The sequence below is a fragment of the Myripristis murdjan genome, chromosome 10 (genome assembly GCF_902150065.1).
Source record: "Myripristis murdjan chromosome 10, fMyrMur1.1, whole genome shotgun sequence".
NCBI classification, from domain to species: Eukaryota; Metazoa; Chordata; class Actinopteri; order Holocentriformes; family Holocentridae; genus Myripristis; species Myripristis murdjan.
Window position 1 is genome coordinate 10,250,167 of NC_043989.1, and position 21,785 is coordinate 10,271,951.

Here is a 21,785-nt window from a genome sequence, read left to right on the forward strand (position 1 = left end):
ACACATACACACAGACACATACTCGCATATATTGCATACATACATGCCATTTCACTGACAAGGTGCCTACTGATCCTGACATGTATGTATGCGTGTGTGTGTGTGTGTGTTTCTTAGACTCTCCGGCTGTACAGTGTGTGTGCCAGTGATCTGACGTGTGTGTCAGGTTGTCTGGTACACTTCACCTACATTCACCGCCAGAGAAAACAGAGTCGGGCAGCAGACTTCATCACTAACAATGTGCGGTGATGCCAGACCTGAACGATGCATGTGTTTTTGTAATCTAATCTAATTTAATTTTATTTCATTTTTTTTAAGATAGCTGGAATTCCAAAGTTTTATGTGTCCCAAGTGTTGGTTTTGATTAATGGCTGAAGGTGTTCAAAGCTTGAAGCATGTAATCATAGTTGGAAAAGAGCGGCTTCGTGCTCGTGTTAGCTCGTGTTATCAGAATATTTGTGAACCGACGACTGCTTCGAATATCAACAAGTGCATTTTTGTGCCATTTGGTGTATATCTTGGTTTGGCGTCCTTCTTTTTCTCCCTGTTTTCCTCTCTTCTACTCTCTCCGTCTCTCTCTCTCTTTCTCTCTTGCTTTCTCTCTGTCTGGCATATTTGGCATTTCTTCCATATTTGCTGTGAGTGAATCAAGTCTGAGTCACACAGACATGTGGGCTTCATTAGACCGCCTTTGTAGTGTTATTAAGACGAACCAATGCGCGCACACACATTCACAAACACAGATACGCGTACATACAAACACACACCTCCAGGGATCTGCGGCCCATGTGGTCGTATTGTTTTATGAAAGGTGTCTGGCCTGTGTTGCAAGGCCTAAGTGTGGGTGCGTGTGTGTGTGCATGTGCGCGCGTGTGTGTGTGTGTTTGTGTTCATGCCTGCATGAGGAGTCATTTTTCTCTCCAGTGGGCAAACAGCACCGGGGTTAACATTTGTTGTTGTGCAGCAGCATCTCATGGCTACAGCTGTTTTAATGAGCAGAAACAACAGAACGCGGCTCTCAAACCGCGAGAGGCTCACGGCTTTTTCCCTTTAGAGTTTTATTCCTCTGCACATATAAAACAAGAGCATGACAAATAAAAAATGATGGATGCATGTTAAGCATTTCGCCAGTGCTGTTATCCAGGCTAATTTACAACATGCGAGGATGCTTAAGGCCTGGCGCAGCGTCAGATGTTGGCAGCGCCGCATGGCACTGAGAGGTAACGGTTTGAAGTCGGAGGACCCACAAATCACATCGCATCAAGTCAAAGCTTTGCACTTTTCACTTTTCAGATCCATTTTTTTTTCCCCTTAGTGAATGAGGAGGTGATGAGGTTCAACCGTCCTGTAGTGATTCCAGCTCTCTCCAAGGAAAGTGCTCACTCACTGCTATTCAAAAGAAACTCAATTCGCTTTAAATTTGGATTTGTCACTTCCAGTGGCCCGTGAGGACTGCAGTGACCAGCTGACACCAAAATAATTGACACCACTTATTCGGGCGAATGGGGGTAAATCTATGAATCGGCTCTCCTCTGCTGCAGCTGCACTTTGTGATTTTGTGGTCATGCTGCATTCGCATCATATTGGATTCACTGTGCAAACAAGCTGCTGAATGAGGGGGGAAAAAAAGCATTCATCTCTGACTCCTAGAGGGTAATTACAAGTCGAACATGTGGGAGTCTTTCATTGGCTCAAATGACTCCCATTCGGCATCACGACTCTCTGAAATGTGTCAACACTCGCAGGAAACGTGGCAGCAACGTTGACAGCAAATAATAATAATAAAAAAACAAAATTAATAGTGATATTCACAAAGCTACAATCAATCATGCTGATGGCAAAATTGTGATTTTAACTTCATAAATACAAATGACATTGTATGTTGGTGTTAAATGTGCTTTCATATTGCAGTTTGATTTCCGTGTTTCAGCGTGTCTTCGATGTCGAGGGTGTGAGCGGCATAAAACCGGGCCCAGCACAGCTCCACATCGCTAATCCACCACGATCGTTCAGAAAACAACAACTGCCTGTGTCCCAAACTTAAACATCAGATAAATCAAAATAAAGGAAACGCAGAATAAATCATAAGAGGCTAAAACAAGGCAGCTGACAGTTGTTTGAATAATGGAGGGCAACAAAGAGACAGAAACTCAAGAGGCGTCACTGACGTCACAGCCTCATGAACACAAAGGATTGTGGGAAGGAGGGAGGCGTGAGGAATTTAACATTGTTGACCACAAAGATGCCAAAGTGTGTGTGTGTGTGTGTGTATGTCAATAATTTCTTCTGTGTATGCTGTTTTGTGTGTTGCTGTGTTGACTCTATATGTGGTTGTGCTTTCTGTGTGTTTAATATTGTGTATTCATGTGTGTGTGTGTGTATGTGTGTCTGTGTGTGTGTGCATTCACACGGGACGACATGCAGTAATGCATTGGATAGTGAACATAGTCGTGCTCTGAAGCTGTTCTGATTTTAATTAGCGCTGTCTCGTTAGCACACACACACACACACACACACACTCTAAGACACACACTTCTTCCTGGAACACCCCCCCACACACACACACGTACATGGATTATGTTCTAGATGACGGGAATCAGGCATTAAATACACACACACACACACACACACACACACACACACACACACACACACACACACAGATGCTGGGGCCCCGATGCCGCTCACTTTGAAAAACCTGCCAAGTCTAGAGTGGCAGACAGTGTGTGTGTGTGTGTGTGTGTGTGTGTGTGTGTGTGTGTGTGTGCACCCCGTTCTCGTCATCTAAAACATATCAGTGTGTATAATTACAGGCCTTCCTTTGGCCAGAAACATCCTCTGGAGTCAACTGGAGTGTCTAAGTGCTCAAATTAGAAAATGCAGCAGCATAGCTCAGCACATAAGTCATCATCATCATCATCATCATCATCATCATCACGACCAATGACATATTTCAAGATTTTACGCTTTTATTTTTTTAAGCACGAATCATCAAGATGTTTTTTTTAAAGTTTTGTCCCCGTTTGTGTTGCTGATCATTTCTTTATTGTTTCTGCTCTTTCTGGTACTGTAATGTGTGTGTGTGTGTGTGTGTGTGTATTGTGGTTTCCCTTGGATTTCCTGTTAATGAAGGTTGAGTTGCTGTAGGTGGTGCTCTTTTCTTCGTCTGTTCGGCCAGGGTGGGACAACAAAGTTCTTCTTTTTTCAAAAACAAACCAAAAAACAAACAAACATAAAACCAGAACTTCCTGCGCGGCGAAGGGTTTTTCCCAGGAAAAAAGCTTCCAGACTCCGAGATGCTGAGATGAGCTGAGTCGCAATTACGTCACGTCAAGTGTTTGCTAAAATGTTTTAGAAGAGTCAGAAGCCCGAGATGAATTTCTGGTCCACGTGATCAGTCAGGTTTTATTTTTATTCCTCTTGGGCTCCAGATATGAGAGTTTCTCAAATTCGGGCGCTGATCTGAAAGCTGACCTCCTCTCATCAGTGTAAATAATAATGGTGTGTTGGATTATTGTGCCTCTTTTGGGAAAATCTCTCTTAGCTTGCTCGTCTACGGTGAGGCCAGAGGTCAGCAGCTCAAGGCTCGCTGCTACAGAGTTTGATGTAAATTTGGTTGAAAATCTCTCTCCCTCTCACTATAACAGCATAATATGATAGGATGTGCTATTGTATAATATGATAGAAACATATTCTGAGTAATCAACTGAGAGAAAAGAGGGATGTTTTGAGTCATTCTGATCTTCCCGCAGCTTCGGTGTTGCTGAAATTGATTCTGGTTTTTTTCTGTTAACACGTTTGATGCAGAGCTGTGGACCTGAAATAAAAAAAAAAAAAAAAAAAAAAAAATGAAATGAATTATAGTTTAATCAGCGTCTTTGTTAACTATTTATTCCGTAGCTGGGTTGACTGGCACTTTGTCTGCATCTGCACAGACAAACTTCAATCACAGGGGGATGTGTGTGTGTGTGTGTGTGTGTGTGTGTGTGTGTGTGTGTGTGTGTGTGTGTGTGTGTTGTATGAGAGAGAAAAGAAAAGTCAGAATGAGAGCAGCAGAAAGTTAGGGACGGTGAAGCGTGCGGAGGAAACAAATGCGTGTGAGAGACGAAGAGAGTGAGTCAAATATCAACCCCGACATAAATCACATGCCCCCTCCTCTCCTTCTTTTCTTCCTCATCTCCTGTTCTTCCTCTCTTCTTCTCTGCTCTTTCTCTTCCCAAACACTCGTTGCCAGGGGCCAACGTGCGGGAGAGTTGCGGGTCACCTCCTAAACCATGCCGCCTTGACATTCCAGCAGATGTAGATCATGCTGAAAACACTCTCACGGTCACAACAAAACATGCGGCTCGAAATAAATCACCTTCAGCCAGACGCTGTTTACCATGTCGGGCCTGTCCTGTCAGAAGCTCGTCTCTGTCACAAAGACATTATTTGGCTTTGTAGGCACATTTTTTGGACATTATACATCGCACTGTCGGTGATTCTGAGTCATTGCTCTCATTTTTTCCAGGGTTAGGTCCTTGATTCCACCAGTCCAGTATAATAGATGCACTGGTACTTCAATGATGATCTAAAGTGACATTAAATACTCAATAACCTCTGAGGTTTTTAGTGTATCAGATGGGTCTCCATGTTATGATATTTAGCTGCTATTTGGGATTCATTATTTCTGCTCATCCAGAGATCCCTTATTTACAAACTGGCAGAACTACTTTATGTCCTAAAACTGCCACTGTATCACTACGCAACAGAGCTATAGCACACATTCATCCGTCAAATGTAAGCACATCAGGAAGGTGAATGAATATTAGAGCATCTGTTACACTTATATGGAGAAGCAAATACCATTACATGGGCAAAAACCTAAAATATCATTTGTTTTTTTTTAACAAAATATTATGTTAGTTTTATTCTTTTACCACTTTTACAGTTGTACTAAGTAGTACTAAGAAAATACCGTATTTCACCAATTAATCGCTGGCCGCAAATAGCCGCCTGGTTCTTTTAAACGCCTGGGGTCTGCACCCATTTTGCATAATAAACGCCCACCCGAATAACCGCCGGGGCGATTATTGGCATCATAATGAGGTAACCCAAAATAAGGTTATTCACCTTATTTTTGCAGAAGTAAACAGTTAGCCGCACAATAACTTTGCGGCACTTCCGTTTTCTGTCAAAATAAGAGCGCTAGCTAACGTTAGAAAAAAAAGGGTGTACCGTAATCTTAAATCGACCGACTGTAAATATGTTTGACAGTAACTGTGATCACAATAATAGCCTGGTGCAGGTCTGTGCAAAAATAAATAAAGGCCTGCAGCGAATAGCCGCCTGGTTCTTTTAAACGCCCGGGGTCCAAGTTGATTTTGCATATTAAACGCCCGGGCGATTAATTGGGGAAATGCGGTAAGCAATACCGTCCCATAGCAATACTGGCTTCTAATTGGCCGCTGATTTATTGCTCCATCTCTGTTTGAGGCTAGTCATTTCCTCATTTATTCCCATCACTATTTTAGTGTGATTCATGTAATTCATTTGTTCATCAGCTCATCCAGTTTCTCTGTAAAAAAAAAACTGATTCAACTTGATGTTCCTGCACTAGGAAAGAATGGTGTCTTTGTGGATCTCACAGACAGAGGGAGATTTTTTTTTTTTTTTTTTTTTTTTTTTTTGTCTCGACCATATCCAGATCCAGGCTCGATACAATCTCCTCAGTTGTCTGCAAGGTGGATGTTTTGGATAATTGGAGTTCCTTTCAGGCCGTCGTGTGTCTGTCCAGTTCAAGAGGTTGACGCTGTGTCTCCGACCACAGCGGGGCTCCGTCAGCGAGCCGGGACTGCTCACATTCTGTCCTCTCCTCCCCTGTGTGTGTTTCACAAATTGTGCGTATGTGACTGGAGGTGTACAGCATATGTCTGCGCCTGTGTGTGTGTGTGTGTGTGTGTGTGTCAGTGCCCAAAATATCGCCGCCGCTTTTCCTCTCCGCCAAACCGCTCTTAACTCTCAACAGTGCATCTCTCAGGGCTAAGTACCACTCACTTGTAGAGAGAGACCATTAGCAGCTATTAAATACACAGCCTGGGGTTTTTGAATACACAAATTAGAGTGTGTTTACATCATTTCCTCAGCAGTTTGTTGCACTTTTTGCGGCGCTCCTTACCCACCTTCATTCCAAATACAGTTTGTAGATATTACGCTGCAAAAAGTCATCATCTCAACAAGTCATTTAGTGTAATGTTGAGTCTCAAAAGAAAAAAAAAATCTGCCAGTGGGATGACATATAATGCCACTTGCTTCCAATGCAGGAATTTCTCTGCATAGAATAATTATAAATATGTTGAAGTGAGGCAAAATAAGGCAGAATAAGCCCACTAGTATCAACACAATGACACTTGATTGAAGAAAAGTGTGGAAACAAGTTGATTATCATTGAAAACATTTTAGATTATCTTGTCCCACTTGAAGTTTTTTTTTTTTTTTCACTTGTTTGAGGCAAAAACAGGATGTCAAGACCAAATATGAGACTTAAAGCTTCAGTAGCTGCAGAGTTTACAGTTTCCATATTTCATGTTCAGTCCCATGACTTAAACTTGGGTTTTTTGGCCGTTCCTCTGTTTGTTTGCTTCGCCCACCTCCGGGTTTTAGACAGTGTCGCCGGCCCCGAGCTGTAAATCCCGTTTTCTGTTTGAAGTGCCGCAATAACAGCCCTAATGAATGTTTAAGTATTTCCTCTCTATTAGAGATTTATTCAAAGAAAGACTTAGCACTAAACGGTTTCGCTTTGAGTTTGAAAATACTTAATGGGCAATAAAGAACGTCTCTCTTCCCCTCTGATAATCCCTCTTTCTCTCTTGGAAGTCTTTGTACTACTTTGAGTCACTTGTGCCTCACACAAACACACACACACACGCACACACACACTCTTATTAATCACCAGTCTCATTCCGCAGGTAGATTTAGTAATAATAGCCGTTTCAGCTTTTTGGCGGAGCTCCTCTGGTAAATAGATCGTTCTACTTTTCCGGAAAATGCCGTGAGATGAAAGACTCCTCCAGGAGCCACGTTAATGAAATCTGGTGAGTGAAAACTGAACCAGGAGGGAGGGCTCTCTACCTGGGGACACACACGCACACACACACACACACACACACATGCTCACTCACACACACACACACACACACACACACACCTGACTGCAGTGCTGAGGGAGCTCCCTGCTGTCTTCAATGGGTCAGTGAACAGCAGCCATGCAAAGACAAGTGGAGGCTTCCTGTTCACTCTGCACAGTGTGTGTGTGCGTGTGTGTGTGTGTGTGTGTGTGTGTGTGTGTGTGTGTGTGTGTGTGTGTGTGTGTTCGTGTGTGTGCGCCTGTGTGTGTGTGTTTTGTCTGCTATGTGACATTTATGTTTCGGTATATATTTTTGCATAGGTTGCTTCAGTGTGTGTGTGGTGTCTGGGAGTTAGTTAGTCACTTAGTGCAGCCACTCATTCACACAGCTATAAATACATCCCATAATTAGCCTTGAGCCTAATTGGCCTAATGACAACTCTCACGACCTCTGCTGTGGCAACGGTTGCTATGCAAACACACCAGGATTTTGGGGGTAGCTTGTGCGTGTTGTTTTGTTTGTTTGTTTGTTTGTTTTTTTACTTTCCTTAAAAAAAAAGGCAAAGGCTGAAGAGGATTGCAGCTTTTTTTTTTTTTTTTTTTTTTTTGACACGTACACTGGAAGTACAGTACGCTACTCAACTCTCCAAAAACAGCAAAGCACACTGAAGCTTTTCCATACATTATTCCTCTGTTGTTTGGCATCTCAGTCAGACTCGACAATGCGCGGGTGTGTGTTTTTGTGAGAACACTTTATCCTACAAAAGACCTGTGCATTAAGTTCTGGGGAAAAAAAAAAATAAAAAAATATTGGAAGTAACAACCAAGACTCAATAAAAGCCAATAAAACACGGTGTGATATATAATGTTGTCAAACAAGGGTGTAAGGGTGGGATGAAAACAAAAGTATCAAAAGGAAAATGATAGCCAGAGTTTCTTTTTTTTCTGTACTAGAATTGTGTTGCTTTCCCATATACAGGTGAAGACTATGTTAACGTTTGGTGTTAACCCTTTGATGCATGAATTATGAAAGCCTGAGTCAAGATTGTTTTCTTATGTGTTTTTACTCTTCTTAGGGCACGAACACTTTTGTGAGTGTCCATACTTCTTTAAGGATGCAGGACTATTATTACCATGTCATAATACTAGTATTAATATGTTTTCAGCAACAAGAATTGACAGTCTCTGCATAAACTAACAGATGATATGCAATTCTACCATAGAAGGCAAGGCAAGGCAAGGCAAGTTTATTTGTATAGCACATTTCAGCGACAAGGCAATTCAAAGTGCTTTACATAGAGCATAAAGGCATTAAAACAATATAAAAGCAACACAAGAACACATACATAAAAACAATAAATAAAAAGAAGCTAAAATGAGAATAAAGAAACCATTGCATTTAGGAGAAAATGACTTTTAAACAGCTGCCCACTGTCGTGACCGCTATGCGCCAAAGGGTTAATATTTGCACCATTATTGCTTTCAAAGGCAAGTGTGTAGGTGTGCTATCATTTATCCTCGGTGAAACTTTTGTCTAAACTTCTCCGGTTATTTTTCCAGTGTTGCAGATTGACCTTTTCAGAAATGAGTCTCAGATCCACTGTCTTAGCGGGCTTCTGTGTGAGCTGACTCTGTCGGCTTTAATTCTTTTTAAGTTCGCCGAGGGAAAGGTCAGAGCCACCCCGCTGTGACCTTCTCGCCGTCGCTCACACACTGTCCGGTCGCCCGCTGTAAAACCTGATAAGTTAATCTGTGGTACAGCGAGGAACTGGCCATTGATCCGAGTGTGGAGTGTCTCACGGAAATACCTTTATTTTGACTTGACGGAGAGCCAAACAGGGCCGGGGTTCCTTCAAAATTGGTCACGGCTCCAGGGGTTGAAGGTCAAGAGCGGGCGGCAGAGAAGACGCCAGGAGGGTAACATACGACTCCCATGATGCCTTGCTCTCAGCACTGACCCAAAAAGCCATTAGTGGTGTTTTTCCGTGTACCTGTCAGGGGTGAGGAGCGCAGGTGTGTGAATGTGTGTGTGTGTGTGTGTGTGTGTGTGTGTGTGTGTGACGGGTCAAGGCTGTGCTAAGTTGTTGTTGTTCCGCCATTTTGTCTAAGTGCTCTTCCAGACGCATTGGGTTGTTTGCTTTAGGTGTGCGCGCGCGTGCATGTACACCTGAGACCGTAATAGACTCAACTGCACTGACAGCTTTCCACGTCCCGACGAGGGTCACGGGACGCGTTCTGAACCTTGAAACAAACCCGCCTCCCTCTCCCTCTGCATTTGGGCCTTTTTTCCTCTGCCTTTCCCTTCCAACAAGATTTTTGTTATGTTTCACAACACATTTCAGTCCTTTCACAAGGGTGATATTTTACGCCATTATAGTTCGCCTCATTACAATCCCAAGTGGCAGTTTGAACACAATTTATCAGTTATCAGTGTGTGCATCGCCTCTTGGTGAATACTTGGATTGATCCACTGTAAAAAGTTTGCTAGAATAAAAAGATGATGGGAAATCCAATTTTTTCCTCCGCCAAGCCGGCCGGCACTAGAGTTTATTGTTATTATTATTGTTGTTATTATTATTATTATTGTTCTACTTACATGTTACCTCTTTTCTGATGTGTAAAGTAAAAGCTACACCAGAGAGAAGTGACTGATTGCCAGACTGATTAGGAAGTATCCTGATCCAACAGCCTCACAAAAATGAGAACCAGTCATTTTTAATTTTTTTTTTTTTTTTACCTTATTTGTTTTTCTCCACACCTTGTTTTGTTTGCTTGCATTGCAACAGGTGTAATAATCCCCAACATTTTGCCATATGAATAAATGTCTGTCTGCAGTTGTGGTTAAAGCTTTTACATTTCCTGCTCTGGTCACCTGGTGTTGTGATCCTCTGCTGCACAGGAGGTGATGTGTTTTATGTTTCCCGCATCAGCAGTTTGTTTGGCCCAAACAGAAAAAAAAGGCAACGGCATCACATTTTGGGCCACATTGTTTGATTGTCATGTAAAACTATCTAGCACCAAAAATGCCTCTCAAAAAAAAAAAAAAAAAAAAAAATCTTACACCGATAACCACTGCAAGTGCCCGGAAAGACAAAGCAGCCCCTCCTCAAATTAACATATTTTACAACGTTGTCTGTGCCAGACTCTGTGTCTCTGTCTTTTCACCGGTGGGAGTCCGCACTCACTCTCCTCCCTTTCTCCTCTCTCCCTCCCTCATCCACTCTCTCTCCACCAACAGCCAGAAACTTATTTCTCTTGACATTTGTTTCCAATCTAAGGCGTCATCCTTTTTCCACTCTGCAGACCTGCAATAATAGAATTAACCTATGGTGCTGAAGTAGACCACAAGAGAATCTCTGTGTGTCTGTTTTCTGTCTCTTTCCTCTCTCCGTCTCCATCGCCGGCTGTCCCTGTTGTATCTCTGTTCGCTCTCTGCCTGCCTGTCTCACTCGTCCCTCCGCTAGTCTGTACACTTTTTTTTACTTTTCTCTCAAGTTGTTTCCATCAAATTTTACACAAACTATTGAAATGTCACAACAAATAGAATGCAAATTGGCTCTGTTTCTTGCTGCTGCATTAAAGCAAATAAATAGCCCTTCTGAATGTCAGAAAAAAAAGAAAAAAAAAACACAACCAGGAAAATAGAGCCTTTCAAGAACTGATTACTACTGGGAAAATTGGATTTTTTTTTTGTGTGTCAGCTAATGTTGGCCACATTTTACGGCCTCTCTTGAAGATGAAAACAAAGCAATGCACTCGGTGATATTATAATACACCAAGCAAAGGCCATGCAACCACAATGGATGGTTTATCCATGGCAGGGACAGCAGGTATGACATTTCAGAGAGGTTGGGGTGGAAAGACATTAACAGACAGCTCAGGATGTCCAAAGCCACTTTTCAAGTGTTGCACAATGAGCTCGAGCCGTTCGTCGGGCTGCTCATGCCAAGCGCATGTCACTATTTTTCCGACACATGCACTTCCATCAATAATAATTGCAGAATTTCGCCTCAAATGAGAATAAAACCCCTTTGGCGATATCGAGGAATTTTTATTGACGTTTACTGTTTCCATTCAGCTTTTCTAATTTGATATATCAAAATTCACCTAAAAAAAAAAAATACTTGGATGGAAACCAGGCTTTTGTCTCTCACTCTGTGCCTTTCTCTCTCTCTCTCTCTAACTCTCTCTGAGCCCTCGGTATTACCCGTGAAGGGTGAGGCTTTCGACTCTTCCTCCACTTTTATCTTTTTTATTTCCCCTTTTCTCTTTGTTTGTCTCTTTTTTTTCCCCTCCGCTTCTCATCGCACAGGGAGAGGATTTGAGGACACATGCGGCGGTTGCTGTCATTGTTGCACTACCGCTCGGCAGCTGTTGTATACTGAGAATAGGAATATGCTTGAAAACTCACAACAAGGTGTTTCAGAACAACCACAAGTGATTTTCAACACAATAGAGGCACTTGTGACACTTTTTACTAGAAGGTATGGATTCGCTGTGCATTTGTACAGGTTTTTACATCCCAAAGGAGCCTCATTTTATATTATTGCTGGCGGTTATCAACCAGAAAATTGCCCTGTTTCCCTGAAAATCATATTGGGTACGGCAATACCGCGGTGTATAAGCCTATCACCCATTCACTGTCAATGGAGCAGCTCCAGTTTTTGTATTGCGGTGACATTATCAAGAGAGTCTTGGCTTCTTTCGCCACCGGCTTTTGCGCGAGACTTGTTCATGTTTCCAAATGTAGACCTAGCTGTCCAAGATCATTGACATAACAGATGTGAAATGTGTTTTATGGCGAAAGAGGCTCCAGCACAGAAATATCATCAATTATCTTCCAGTCTTTCATCAGATGACCTCGCTCATTTCTGCGGTGCATGACAGAGGAGCGTTTGTGGCTGGCTGTGAATGTGTGCACTTACTATGTGTGTGTGTGTGTCTGTGCACTTATGTGTGTGTCTACGTGTCATTTCGTGCATTCCCTGTTTGTGTTGATCTCGTTTTCACGTGTTTGTGGGTGTGTGTGCGTCTGTGTGTGCAGAGGCGTTTGAGCATGTGGTGTCTACATGTACTTTATGCAATACAAGCCCCCCTCCGTTCATTTTCTCCCTGGTTTGATCCTGTCATTAGAGATTAATTTGTCATTTCTTCGAGTCATTGGAGACCGTCAGTGAGAAATGAAGCCTTTTCCCTGTGGCTGACCAGTACATTAACAGCACAGTGGGGGACTCTTAGCCCCCTCTAACATAGCAGGTCTGCTAAGCTCATTTACAGGGACTGGTATTAGCATATGAGTGAAGTTGATTGAGTAATAATCCAGTCACTGGGGCCAGTGTCCAAACCTTGATTTAGTTTTTTTTTTTTTTTTTTTTTTTTTAAGCATTTAAGCATTTAAGTATGTTTGGAATCAAATTAAAATATACATATTTGGGCTTTTATTCCCAGGTGAAAGTGGCCAGCTCAGGCATGTTTGGTGTTTGAAAGTGGAGAAGATGGAGTGGTGGAGACTCCGGAGAAAAAGCTCACTGGGGTGGAGGGGGTGGGTGGGGTTAACTTCACTCAACAATCTCTCACACACACAAAAAAAGTATATTTGTGTGAGAACAAAGGCACAGAAAACATTCATACCTCGTTTGAGCCAAATGGCAACAAACACCACTTTGTTTAGAGCTGTAATGTTAGTGTCCCGTTGGGGTAATCAATCTTATCTTTGCAAATGCTGGAGCACAACAGTTCGATTTATAATTTCAGTTTGGCCGTGAGTTTGGCCTCGATCCTATCAGCAGAGTCTTGGATGTCACACATGTCGCACGGACAAACAAATGAGGAATGTGGTGCCGGCCCTGGGCCAATCCGTTTAATCTGGAAAAGCCATGGCGATGAGACGGAGCATGTCCCAAAGTTTACGTCAAAAGCATCTGAGATATTGCATGTGATCGACAAATTGCAGAACAAATGAATAGAAGAACAGTTTTTGTCATCACGATTTCTGTAAGAAGCGGGGGGGCGGGTTGCTCAAATGCCACTGGCAAATGAGGGAAATGTGACTGGGGTGTGAAATGACCATTTAATAAGAAACAAAAAAACTGAACCAGCTGAACAAACAGAAGGCGACTGTTTCGTAGTCCCCGATTTCATTGTTGGGGACCAGAACCATTACACACAACTTTAGAAATGGATAACTAATTTACTAAAGAAAACAAACCAAAAAAAGATAAAGCATCATAGAAAACTCTCAGTCATATTCATGCTGGTATGAAGGAATACATCAGCATTTCTCAGATAAGATTAGCTCAAGGAAATGACTCATAAAGAGAGTTTTATAATAATGAATAGCATGGTCAATAGTTAGCACACTGGTTATGACACTGGGGCTGCAGTGCTTTTCCCTGCAGCTCCTCGTTGTTCTCATCTCTTCTTTTCTCCCTGCCGGCTCCCCGAAGGTGAAATCTCTTTGCTGTTTGAGTCAGAACAGCGGACTCAATCCCCGTCTTCCATCACAGGCTGAAAACTCATCTTTCTACAAGAACCTCACGCCACCTTCTCCCTGCTGAATCAGATTCCCCTCTGCCCTACTGCCTGTATTGCTCTCACAAAATCCACCCAATATCTCTTCTTGGCTTCTTAACTTGAAGTTTGTCCTTACAAAACTGCGCTGTTGCTATAGGAACTCTGTCATTGCTTCGGCTTCTTAATATCGGATAGTTATTATTTTAGTAATCTTTAAGTGTATTGTACCATTGGTTCTATGGTAAGATGCTCTGGCGCAACAGTGAAATGCCTTAAGTCTAAATCTAATGTGAATGGACACATCACTAGATTGGGGCATCAGTATTAGTAGATTAATCATTCATAATTTTGTAACCTGCATAGTGACACAGCCTCAATAAAGGTCCAAACTTGAAAACTCTGAGGCAAGTTTTTGTGTAAAATATGAGGAGTTTTGTTCAAAAATGAGACAAAAAAGATGCTCTCTCTCCCATATCAATTTCTGGCATGAAATTTAAACAGATTATGGGTTAGTGTTGACGTTAGGAGTCTTCTTAAGACATGTGCTCATAAAATAGTTCATTTTTTGGGGATAGAATCATTTAAAGTGTTTCCCCTATGATTAAACAGGCCGGGCGGCCAAACTCAAGTGCCGGCCGGCTTGGCGGAGGAAAAAAATTGGATTTCCCATCAAACAATGTTGCTTCCAGGCTCAGTTTCCAGGGTTTTCCTCAGTGTATTATAGGCCAGCCGGCCTATAATCCACTTTGGACCACACGCCTGGCCTATGAATTGGAAAAATGCACAAATTTATTCAAATAAATAACGGATTGCAAGACCCTGAGTCTTACAAGAGCCAGTCCTTTCTCAATGTACAGAAATTATCTACACTGAATTGTGAATAGTATTGGTTCAATTTGCTATTTCAGCAAAAGCCAACTAATAGCAATTACGTTTCTTTACATGCTCAGTGTAGCCAGAGGGTTGCCATTACTTTTAAATGCAAATTACCATTACCAAACAAAGCTGACCTCAAAACTGAGCTATCATCACTTCAGAAACTATATTGTTAGCACTGAAGCTAAGTGACAGCATTGAAATTAATGGAGGCTAACTCTTCCACACCTGTATAATCACTGGTGGAGAATGTTTTCACAGAGGTGATGACAAATCAAAACCTGGGGCCCAAATTCAAAAATCTCTTGTAAAGCAGCGAACGAGTCCTCTATACTGACAAAGACAGACTTGACAACATTAGATCTTTTGCCCCTCTCACCCCTTTGGCGTAAAGCAATCACACACCTGCCAGGTTAGTGAACATACTCTGTGATTTCTGAATGTGAAGGTCAAGTAATTCAAACAATTTCTGGAGTTCAGCTGTGTTTAAGGACAACTGTCTTAAGTTAGATGATGTGGTAGGAAAAAAAAAAAAAAAAAAAAAGTCCACTGGCCCTTCGCACCTGCATGCCCATGATTGCTCCAACCTGTTCCTCCCCCTCACTGTTGTCCCCTTCCCCCTGGAGAGAAGCTCCAACCTGGGTGCAGAGTCGCTCCGTAAAGCTCTCAGTTAAATTGCAATGTGGACCATGTAGAATCAACTGTGACACAATCATGTTGAACACGGACGCAATTTAGAGGCCGGTCTGCATGGTCTTCATTTCGCGAGCCTGCCGGACCGGCAAATTGCATCCATATTCAACGTAATTGTACCATGATTGATTCTACATGGTCTGCATTCCGGCTCTAGTGAGATGTGGCTTCAGAGTCACATTTCTCTGTTGTGGCCATTTGGCTTCCCTTCCGTAGACCCCCTGTTTAATTCAATAAGGGATGCAGAACGGTGAATCAAGCCCCAACAGGAGCGATGCAGAGGGTCGTCCTTATTAGAGGAGGGAAGGAAGAGACTTATTGTGGCCAGGAAAAGGGGTTTAGGAACCTCTGCAGTTATTTAAACTGTTGGTGTATGTGCGTGCGTGTGTGTTACCCAATCCCTATACACCCCAACGTTGCGGTTTGAGGGGGTCCCGTAGTCGGAGGCCTCCAGTTCAAAACCACAGGGCATGGTTATTTTAAGGGGAGACACCGTCAGTCTGCCTCTCTTCTGGTTGGTCTGTGTGTCTATCGGTCTTTCTGTCAGCATGTACTGTACAACTGCCTGTCTCACTGTTCAGCATCTGTGTAAGTGTGTGTGTGTGTGTGTGTGTGTGTGTGTGTGTGTGTGTGTGTGTTCATGCTGTCAGCACATTGGTTTGGGAGGTATTGTTTATTGTATGGACGTGGAATGAGAATAGAGCAAAACAAGAAAATAACACTGTTTGCATCAGTGTGTTTGTGCTTGTGTGTGTGTATGCGTGTGTTTGTGTGTGTGTGTGTGTGTGTGTGTGTGTGTGTGTCTGTGTGTGTTTTCTGGCAAGCTCACCACTCGGCCAGATGGAGAGAGTTTTCTGTCTGCCCCTTCTCTCCCTCCGTCTCTCTCTTTTTCTCTCTCTCCTTTCTCTCTAATCATAGTTTTCCTTTAGCTGTAAATAGGCGGGTTGGGAAATATATATGCACACACACACACACACACACACACACATGCATGTACACACACACACTCACATGTACACATACACACATTTTGGCCTGAGCTGCTGGCTTGATATAGCATTTTTAACCCTCCCACGCTCATACGATCTGAAGGCAGAGGAAATGCGCACACACACACACGCACACACGCACACACACACACACACACACACACACAGAGTCAGGCTCATGGCTCATCATACGCTTGCCCTTCTACTCAACCATGATCAGAGCAAAAGACACTCACACACATACACACAGACCCAAACCACACATAGAGTACAGAGAGGAGCCGATTGCCCACAGCTTCCTCTTTTGCTGTCTGCTAAACTAAAATTGAACACACACACACACACACACACACACACACATATACATGCACAATGCATGTACATCGTAGATTAGATGCTCTGTTTTCATGCAGTAGTTCAGGGGTGGTGAACCTCGGGCCCTCAGGCCATATGCTGCCAGGAGACTGTTTGATCCGACCCACGAGGCAATTCATGAATACAAAAAAAGCAGCTCAAAAACGCTTCAGACAGCAATTACTTTTTTTTCTGTGATAAAAGAGAATAACATAACAAAGAAGACTAACATGTCCTTCCGGGTGGTCCCTTCCAGCTGTATACCTGGCATGGAGAAAATGGACTAGACACTGAAACTGGCGCTTCGGATTGCGAGTTATCTGCACCATGTATCAGGGTCAAGGTCAGGGTAAACATGCACAAATGTAAAATTGTTTGTCTCAAGGAACCGTCACAGACTGGATTACTGATATGGCACAAGATACTGAAAAAAAACCAAAAAAAACCCCACAAAAACAAACAAACAAAAAAAAAAAAAACTGAAGGACACTGCAAGGAATTTCTAGTTTTCTCCCTCTGGCCTGCGATGAAACAACGTCTTGAAGATTTTCCCATACTGACGACACATGCACTGAAGTTTGCATCTCTGTTTGGGATGACCTCCTGCTCTGAGCAGCTCTTTTCAAAACTGACTCTCGCAAAGACTCGGCTCCTCTCAAGGCTGACTGGCCCAAACCTGGAAAGCAGCTGCAAATAGCATCATCATCATCACTACCATCTGACATCAGATGCCTCACCAAAGAGAAGACATCATGTTAAGGTTACTGTGAAGTTAATTTAACAGTTACATTCTTATTATTAATATTAAAATATCAGTGCAGTTATTCAGAAAGTTTTTAATTCAGTCATTTTGTACGGCCCTCAAAGGATGTTCTAAAACTAGTATAGCGTGGCACCTGTATTGAGTCAGGTATTATGTCATTTCTGCTGTTAAAGCACATTAATAATTCAAGCACAGCTGCAGCGTAGTGCACTATAATCACCGAACGCATGCAAATTCAAAGGAAGGAGCCGAACACAAAGCAAAATGGATCCAGCTTGGCTCTCAGCGGCGCAAACCAAGGTGAAGAGGCGTTCGCTTAAGTTCAATTTTTTTTTTTTTTTTCATCTTGAGCGAGAAATGCGCCTGAAGGAGTAAAGCAAATCAGCTTCAAAGCAGGACTCGACCCAAGCCTCAGTCTGTATGAGCCCCCCCCAACTACTGTTTACAGCTGGAAAAATATCCAGTGGGTTGTGACCAGTAACACTGACCAATGACATCTGCACAGAGAAAAAAAGTTCATAAAAGCTTGCAGACATATTTCAGGTTTAAAAAAGAAAAAAAAATTGCACTGTAATCATTTTAGAATGAAAAAAAAAAAAGTATCCTGTTACAAAAGTGGTGCATTTAGGGAAAAACACATTGCAACATATTGTAGAATAACACTGAACCAGTCCTAAATTATGGACAAAAAAATGGACAAAAATGTCTGTTGGATGACTTCTCTTAGGTCCAAATGACAAAGAAGGTGAAGAACAAACAGACTGATGATAGAAAGGTTTCTAAAATCTTGTGAAGATGCCTTTAAATTCTCAGACACAGCTTAAATGAAGATTTTGCGCATGGTTCTTTGTTTCTTTGTGTCACTGACAAATGCAAGTGGTGCATTTCTTTTTGACTCCCTAGAATTAAAACTAAAATAAAAGGAAATAAAACGATAAAAAAGTTTGGATTGCCTGACTAAAATTAGGACATGACACACGACGCAGCCACGAGTTTGGGATTTGCTTCTGGAATAGCAAAACAAGATTTGTCGTTGAAACTTAAAACAAGATGGGACAAAAACATAGTTATTTCGGTAACGAGGCTCCTGCAGCATCATGTAATCCACACTGTGTCATCATTCCTTGCAGTTAAACAAGAAGTCAGGCAACATGTCAGCCAAAACCAGTCATCACAACATGTGAGGCTTTTGTCCTGGAGGCTTTGTGCCGGGTCGAGTGGCATCATCAAACCTGCTCGCATGCCAGCGTGCTCTTCTCACTTGCTTATTTTTGAAGTCAAGTGATCGAACTCGTGCGAGCCAGTGTTTGAAATTTTCCCCTCACTTCCTGTCTGATTGTGTGGTTTTGGCCACCCGGTTCCTTTTTTTAACTGCTGGGAAAACAAAACATCTGCCTCCCACTGCGCCCGCCGCTCTCGCTCCCTCGAAATCCAAAAGTGTTTTATTGGCATGGCCGTCCGAAGATTAACGATATTGCTGTGTTTGTCTGTCTGTCTGTCTGTCTGTCTGTCTGTCTGTCTGTCTGTCTGTCTCCCGATATTGAGTTGAGCCGGCCTTGTTCTTCAGTTTGTTTAAAAGCTTTTAGCCCTTCACACAGGCCATTTCATTTGGCCTGGAGGGTCCTCTGTATATCTGTGTACACACACACTCATTTTCATTTGACTCTCTCTCTCTCTCTCCTTCATGCACATTTCTTCCTTTTCTTTCTTTCTGTCTTTCACACCCTCCAAACCCACATCCCTCCGTCCATAGATGGGCCTTTGTCACCGAGCGATTCCTCCTCATCCGTTGGTAACCAAAGAGCTTTGGTCCCACACTCACAATTGGTTCTTTCAAACAATGTGTGTGTGTGTGTGTGTGTGTGTGTGTGTTTAGTACAGTATGTGTGTGTAAGAGAGACAGAGCTTGTGTTTGTGTTAGAGTGAAAAGTTGTGCGTTTGAGAATCTGTGTGGATGCTTGCCTCTGTGTTTGTGTCTGTGAATTTGTGTGCCAGGTTTTTTGCACGCATGCATGTGCACACATTTTTATTTTGTTTAATTTTTTTTTGCACTTCATTTGTTTTTTGCATGTGGCGATGTGTGTGCATGCATAAAAATATGTCTTTTTCACCTGTGAACTGAATTTCAAGCAAAAGTTTGGAATGCTGCAGCAACATGAGCAAAAGCTGTGTTTCCATCCGTGTGGATAAAGCAAATAAATGGATTTCCAGAATGAAAATCCAGTCTTAACAAAGGAAGTTTTTCCACTGCTTAACAGCATTGCCCAAGTTGTTGTTATTCCTTAGTATCATACCAGGCATTTCCTTTCAGACTTCCATCTAGAAATGAAAACGAAATGCCCTTGATACCAATAATACTGATGGCCACAAAACTGCAAAAAGATGAAATTACACATGGCGCTGACAGCAGCTGTAACGTTTATGGGATGACAGATATTTTACAGGCAACAATGTTGAACATCTAGAAGCCGCTGTGGTGCAATGAGTTTGAAACAAGCCTACGTCTGTCTTTGCCAAACATGTTCCATTGCTATTTATAATGTTTCTGTTGGCAAAAAATGATGTTTCCCCCTCCAGTGAATGAAAAAACGTTTGCCATATTGAGGGGATCTTATCAGATTTTGATTTTTCTTTCATTTATTTTTTTTCTATGGAAATCTGGCTATAGTGTGTTTCCATGTGTGTCTTTGTGTGTGTGTGTGTGTGTATTGGCTGGCCTGCTTCTCTGTGTATGTGTGTAGATGTGTGTGTGTGTGTGTCTGTATGGGTACCAGCTGTGTCCGCCAGCCCCATACCCTGAATGGCTGCCCCTCTCTAAGCTCCTCTAAAGACTGACAACAACACGACCGCTAAACGACTGGGAAAACTAAGTGCCTCCATTCTCTGTCATTCTTCCTTTCTCCGCCGCTTCCATTCGCTCTGTCGCTCTGTTTGCTCTCCAGCAGAAGGACCGCGAGCCGCCGCCGGCTCTGTTTGAGCTCCGTCAACTTTTAATGAGGGAAGCCGCTTTCTTTTCTTTTGTCTTTTTTTTTTTTTTTTTTTAAATCTCCATATCACTTTTTCATTCATTCTTTCTTTATTTGTTTTTCTTCTTTCTTCTTCTCTTTCAACATAGTTTTCCTCCGATTCGCTCTTTTTTGCGCTTTTCCCCTCCGTTTCTCTACCCGTCCATTTCAATTATATCGTCCTCTCCCCTCCAGCGTCTTGCCGCCATCTAAAAACCTTGCCGTGTTTACCAGCTTAGCGTTTTAATCCCAGTACAAACTAGCAGCGCTAATGACTTTCCCACTGGTTGGCGCCCGGGTCGGCTGCTCGGGCCCAGATATGCAGTCAAGTGGGCTTTTTTTGGGAAGAAAGGAAGATCAAGAGATAGGAAGGAAGATGACATGCTGATATAATGAAGTGCCCGCAGCGGGGATGGGTGTTCCTTAAAAAAAAAAAAAAGAGAAAATAACTCCCGCACTGCTCTTTGTGTCCCCAAACACGATCTATTTTAATTTATCCATAATGACCACACAACATTTTGGCTAAACAAATGATCTTTATGAGGTAAAGAGTTTGTCTCTATGGACACACCTGCCACAACATGACAGGATAAGTGGATAATGTGTAATTTGTCCTCATAACCCATTAACAGCAACAGTGAGAACAATCTAAAAATCCCCTAAGGATATTTACTATATATAAACACAAATACATTTCCATGTATAAGAAAGATAGAAAAAAAGAATAAAAAGAATAAAAATGAGAGAGAAGGGACATATTTTGTGGTGCAAGAAAAAATCCAATCGATAGGGGCTTTAAGGAAAACAGACATAGCAGACCACAGACCTATATTTATGTTAGAAATACTGTTTCGCAAATATGTAGAAAGGAGGAGTTGGAAATGGAGAGGAATGGGTGGAGGATGAAGGAGGATTTGTGGAAGCAGAGAAGGAGATAGATGGGGAAGAGAAACAAAGTGAAGGGGCAGAGAAAAGGTGGAGGTGGTGAAAATGAGGGGACAGGTGGAGGAGGGCGGCCAGAGAGGAGAAAAGGGCTGATCAAGTGAGAGTGAAGTGTGGCTCGGTGAGTGTCAGGTCGACTCACAGGTGTTACAGCCGCAGTCAGACAACAGGGAGAGAGGCGACTGTAAAATAAAGTGGAGGGAGAGAGAGAGAGAGAGAGAGAGAGAGAGAGAGAGAGAGGAATGGCTGTAAAAACGAAAGGAGAGAGACTTTTGATGTTCTTTATCTCACAAGACAGAGGTACATAAAAGCCAATACCATGTTGGAATAACTGAGAACACCTCAGACACTCATGTTTTCTCAGCAGAGACACACACAAGCACCCAAAACAACAGCAGTAATAACACAGCAACAGAAAACGTCTCTTAAAGCTGCAATAACCAAAATTGCAGAGGGTCAATCACCATTGTTGTTATTATTATGTATTATTATGTTGTCATTTGCTAAACCAAGGACAGGCACTAAATTAACTGTATTTTCGAACA

General features: G+C 42.4%; 1 protein-coding gene across 1 annotated transcript in view; it reads left to right on the forward strand.

Annotated features, from left to right (window-relative positions):
- slit3 (slit homolog 3 (Drosophila)) overlaps window positions 1–21,785 on the forward strand; it is a 300,414-nt gene that overhangs the window by 51,854 nt on the left and 226,775 nt on the right. The window lies entirely within an intron of this gene.